The sequence below is a fragment of the Triplophysa rosa genome, linkage group LG5, assembly GCF_024868665.1.
Source record: "Triplophysa rosa linkage group LG5, Trosa_1v2, whole genome shotgun sequence".
In the NCBI taxonomy this organism is placed as follows: Eukaryota; Metazoa; Chordata; class Actinopteri; order Cypriniformes; family Nemacheilidae; genus Triplophysa; species Triplophysa rosa.
This window is the reverse complement of record NC_079894.1, coordinates 24,779,302-24,785,301: the sequence shown is the minus strand read 5'-3', so window position 1 is coordinate 24,785,301 and position 6,000 is coordinate 24,779,302. Positions and strand designations below refer to the sequence as shown.

The 6,000-nt window shown below is 37.4% G+C and overlaps 1 protein-coding gene across 2 annotated transcripts in view; it reads left to right on the top strand.

Moving 5' to 3' along the window:
• Nucleotides 1–264: 264 nt before the first annotated feature.
• Nucleotides 265–6,000, top strand: part of slc25a42 (solute carrier family 25 member 42) — a 30,457-nt gene continuing 24,721 nt past the window's right edge. The window contains exons 1-2 of one of the 2 annotated variants that reach the window (XM_057335175.1): nt 265–428; nt 515–615. The gene's annotated coding sequence lies outside the window, so the exon portion shown is untranslated. Of the gene's footprint in view, nt 429–509; nt 616–6,000 lie in introns of both variants that reach the window. The other variant, XM_057335174.1, reaches the window with a different exon arrangement.

Genomic DNA, 6,000 nt, shown 5'->3' with positions numbered 1-6,000 from the left:
ATTCTAACAAACATATTTTTTGACAACAAATAAGTAACTACAGGCAGAACGTTTTTGTAAATACTCGGAGATCGTAAACCACTGGAATCAATTGAGAAGTATAAACGTCACTGTGCTATTTATTCAGAAAACCGCAGCTGTTTGTGTTTACGGGTCAGCCTTGTCTATCGCACACGCCTCTGCTGACGCCCCTCGAACGAGCCTATCGACAAAGAGCGCACTCCCGCTCCGGAATACAACTCCCACAATGCACCTTGCCTCGCCCTTCAACAACACTCGCGCGCTTCTCTGACAGAAAATAGCGTGAAATGTGCAACTTCACCAGTCCAAAGTCACGCGTGCAGACACGAAAGTCAAATAAAATGAGTTTAAATGGTTCTCCTGCGACGGCAGATACGGGTTGTTAGTTCGATCCGGGCGGGTTTAGTGTAAGTGAATTGTGACTGACGGTTGTTTGTCAGTGCATGGGGACTGGAGTTTATCAGTTTAATCATATGTGTGCTTGTCAGGTTAGCAGAGGAATGTTGAGGCGAACTCTCTTCAGATCTGTGGGAACTTAGCGTTTCTGTCGTAATTTTGGCCTGTGGAACCCAACAGTTGCTGTCAGAGGATCAGGTGAGAGAAAAGCTTCATTTGAACGATAATTATGTATGTTGTGCTAACACGCTAAGGCTAAATGTGTCATGAGTTCAGTTGTGTCTCTGAGTAAATATTTCATCACGGACTTCCTCATTGCGGTTTAATGGTCATATATAACCAGTAAGTTAATTGATTTTGATAATAAATAGTTTTTGGTCTGTTGGTGTTGTCTAGTGGTTTAACGTTACATTTGTCGTGTTTGTGTGGTCAAATAGTAAGATCTTTATTTTACCGCATAAAAATCTTTCATGAATAAACCAACATTTATGATGCATTATTACGGTGTAGAACATGACAGAATACACACGTCATATTGTCGTTGATCAGGTGACTCAGAAATTATTCCCAACATTCATACAATAATTCATATTCTTTGGCTTCCTGCTGTCTCACCATGTATTAAATAGCACTGAGGTTGTTTTTGTTGGCCGTCTGTGATTTTCCATTTACCACTGCTGATTCAAACACAAAAGGTGTGTTGTGGAACGGTCATGTGATACTAGAGGAACATTAAAGACACTTGTGTTGCTTCAAGTGTCATGCTTGAACCTAGCCAATAAAAACCCTCTGACCCTTGAAACTGTTTAGCCAGGGTCATTAATATTAACCAGGGGTTAATGTAATCCTGGATTATATTGTTCTGTACTTCACACTGGTGATACTTTATCACGGTTTAGTAATTCACGACGGGTTGAAGTCAGGTGTGTTGTCATTATGTCAAAATACTTTGTCAAATACTAGCTTAATATGTGTGAAACTGAATGTAAGCCATTTTTAAAATCTTGTTTGCGTTTACTGTGTTTTTGTGGGAAATCTAAGCGGAATGGATTTGCATGTGTTAACTAGAGATGATACGAGTTTGTTAGTCGTAGTCAGTAGAGCATAGGGCTGTATATTGGCAAGTGCCTCCCGATACGATACATATCACGATAGATGGGTCACGATACAATATATTGCTATGTATTTCGATTAGGGCTGCAACGACGCGTCGACGTCGTCAATTACATCGACCACTAAAATACGCACGTCGACGCGTCGTATTATTTATGTTTATCTGCTGTAATAGCAGTTTCTGTTCCCGGGCGTGTGTAAATTAATCAGCAGAACAAGAGAAAGTATAATACACCCGACAAACAGCGGTTGAGAGCGTCGGACGCAGTAAGTTAGTGAATGGACGGAGGAATTCCCCCTAACGTTACCCGTGGAATGCGATCATCACAGCATGGACACGCAATCACACACGGACGGAGAGGGGAACGTAGATGTAGACTTTCATAATAAATTACTTTATTTTAACACTACGCTTTACATTAATGATTTACATTAACGCTATTGTACTAGTGTAAGTTAGTGTATGTGAACCATTGCGGATTTTGTGACCCTGCTTAAATTACTCTTCAGCTTCAAAAAGGACTAACTATCATGAAACCACCAATGCACTTTTTATGTCATTCGATAGCTTTATGCGAGGAATAAACCAATATAGCATAATTAAGAAAGTCTGACCTCCGCTGGTGCTGTCTGTCAATGTCCAGTCAGCATGCGTGTGTACGGTGACGGTCAGGACGCTACTCTTTCCAAGATGTTCCAATGTTTTCATTATTCTTCATAATGACAAGATGATAGTCTATGGTTTTGTTTAAAATGTATTTTGCTAGAGACTGTGAGTTAACGTTACTCGCTGAGTGTAGCTTAGTTTATTAGAAGCACTGGAAGCGGTCTGAATATTTTGCGTCTTCATACGAAATAACTCTTTTTAAACCTCTGATTTAACTGTAAACTGTTGGATTGATGCAATGCACTATGTGTTAAACATGTAACATATCATCTCTTCTCGTTGTGTTCTAACTAATATTTACTTCGGTGAGCAAAATGATCCCCGGGACTTCAGAAGTAGTAGGTGCTTTAAGCGCATCATTGTGCGTCCGGGATGCGCATAACTGTAAATAACGAAGCGAATGCATTAAGCGCATCCTTCTGAGTTCTGGGTGCGCGGGCTCGCTTTAAGGCCACTCTGCATTAGAGTCTTTTATTCGGTGATAGTTTTGTACAATAAACAGAGACAGATAGTAGTATTTTTACTTTTACTCAATTACATTATGAGACTGAAAATAGAGTCGGATATTACTTGGAGGAAAAAAATACATAGCATATATAATGCTCTAGTATTTCATAAACACATTTTTAAATGTTTTTACATTTACATTTAGTCATTTAGCAGACGCTTTTATCCAAAGTGACTTACAGATGAGGGAAACAATGGAAGCAATTGGAACAACATAAGGACAACAAAAGCATAAGTGCAATAAAAAAACTGGTCTCATATAGCCTACCACAGTATACAGAGCTAAGTTTATTTTATGTTTTTACCTTCAATACAGTACTTAAGTACATAAAAAATCTGTCTTTTTTTACTTTTAAAATTAGAACTACCTAATTAAAAGAAGATAGTGATTTTAATGTAAACACGGATTAAAATGTTAAAACAACAAAATTTATTTATAAAATGTGAGTATAAAGTATGATTTGCTTTATAATTTAAGAAAATATTAGAACTTATTGTTTATTTGCAAAGTTTGCCAAAGGATTAATAAGGTAATCAAAAAATCTTTATTAGATTAATAAAAATAATAATCGTTAGATTAGTCGACTAATCGAAAAAAAATCGATAGATTAGTCGACAATTAAAATAATCGTTAGTTGCAGCCCTAATTTCGATACGATACACATTTGCGATATATTGCAATACTTTAAATAGAAAATGTAAAAAGTAGAGCTAGAAATACAACATGCTGTGCACCAGCGGGGCTTTTCTGTAAGGATAAGTGTAAAAACATCCCTTACCTCTGCAGAGTGGCCATGATGTGCGATGCATGGACCTTTACATCAGAGGTTTGGCTTCTCAAACTGTGGATTGCGCCCCTCAAGTGGGTAGCACAGGGGAATAAGGTGGCTCACGCAAGTCACTTGGCTGTTGTGGTGCATTACAGTTAAAACACTGAACATGGGCAGTATAAAACCTCTGCTTCATCTGTGCTGTAAATGCGCTGGTGTCACATCCGTGAAAGCACAATAAATGTCATTATTACTTTTCTTAATAAACTTTTTATCTAATGCACAAGTGCCAAGCCTACAAACAGCATTATTTTATATAACTCATTACTCCATGACTTATTTTGAAAACCAAAGCACACCCACACATCAGCTCTGAGAGCTCCAAGCGTTCTTATATTTTTCGCCATCCTCGATTCCACTTACTTTTGGCCGTATGTATATGATATGATTTAAATAAAAATGATCGATAGTAGTGGTATCACTATCGATACACTATTGAAAAAAAAATATTGCGATAGTTACATGTATCGATATTTTTGCACAGCCCTAGAGCACACAAAAAACTTTGTGATTGATGGGCGATACAATTCCAGATGACTTCTATTGTTCAGTTGAACACTAAATCTATATTAGTTACATGTATAATTGATATATAAAAATGTTGTCATTTTATCTTCTTATGTCGTGGGGCTCAACATGGAAAAATCACAAACATCCATCATTAAAATGATCCAATTGACTTCAATAAGTTAGCACATGTCTTCTGAAGTGAAACAATACATTTGTAGAAAACATAATATATTGAGTTTATTTATTGATGTGGTGTCAGGAAAACACAGGAAAGAACCCAATTGCAGGCAGCGGGGATGAAGGGGTTAAACAAACAAGCAGTTTATTTAAATAATAAAACACAAAAACAAGAACCCACGATGGGGCAAAACACAAACAGGATAAATAATAGTACGGAGACTAACTGACATTAAACTGAATAAACACTTGAAAAACTCAACTAAACTAAACACTTACTAAAGCAGATAAGGAAGCAACAGACGGGAACAAGAATGGGCAAAGACGGTTGACGCTGGACGAATAACAAGACTAACTGGATACAGCACATAGCACACACAATCCACGAGCACAGGACAAAGAAACATGAGGGTATAAATAGGAAAGACAAACGAGGGATAACGACATGGGGCAGGTGTGGGACATTAAACACTCAGGGAAAGATAACGAGGAAACGAGATGGCGGGAAACAGAGACGAGACACTGGAGAGAACTATATTATTGTCAAAAGGACAATAATATGTTTCTCTCCACACATAACCAAAGGCTTTGCCATGGCTCTGCTACAGGACCAAGAAAAACATGAATAAGGAAGCAGAGCCATGACATGTGGTGTATCCAAACATGCCAGCATGTCCATGATGTTACATCTTTTTGGTTCTTGTGTGTCTCATGACGAACACACATATGACTAATTATCATGACTGACATTTGAGAACCAATGAAATTCAATTTCATCAAAATGTCGCCATATGTAAGATAGTATAAAAGCTGCATTTTAATATAAAATTGTTTTGTGTGTTTGGCTTAAGAAATGAAGTTTTTGAAGACAGAAGAGGATGAATGAATGATGACAGAATGTTGTATTTTTGTGTGAACTATCACTTTAATTGTACAAAGAATCTCATATTGCAGTTTGGGGTTCACATTGCGGGAATGTTTTTTTTTTCTGAGTGTTAGCTCAGGGTTAAGTGTAGTGTGAAATCTGTCTGTGTGCTGTACCACTTAACAAAACCAGCATGTCAAGAGATCCGACAGCTTTATTTTCATATTTAATTAGGGGTGTAATGGTTCAAATTACTCGCGGTTCGGTTTGTGCTATGTTCAGGGAAAAGGGACTACGGACAAATAAGAACAAATAATCAAGCTACAAGTAACAGCACCAATAAAACAACAGAGCAAAGCAGAAAATTAAATAAGATACTGTATACCTTTTAAGGTAGAAATGGATTAAAGTAATCAAACAAAACATAACATTGCATATGTACAAATTAAATAAAGATGAATCATAATTGAAGTTACAGAAGCTATTGAGTCACAAGCAGTGAGTGATTTCCTTGACTCTTAACAGACAGTATGGAATATGCTGCTAATGTGCGTTTTAAATTTTTACAGAGAACCGTTACACTCCTATATTTAATGTATTGAAAGTGGCTTCTGGCTTTGCTATAAGCAGCTCAGGGTGACTGGAAGAGAATGCATGTGGTGTTAAAAAGCCGAGCCTCTGTGAATATTTGTGAGCTCTTGTTCAGCCGGGCTGAAATGTGTGTCAGTGTGAAAGACCTTTTACCCACAGACGTTTTCTCTGCTTACAGCCGACCTCATCTGATCTGTGATTCTGAGAACAACAATACTCACAGTGTTACGCCATGATTCTTTATAGTCATCAACCAGCTTTCAATTTCAACCCATTTATCTCACAGAAAACCAAAGGTTTAGGTTTACAAGTTAAAAACACAT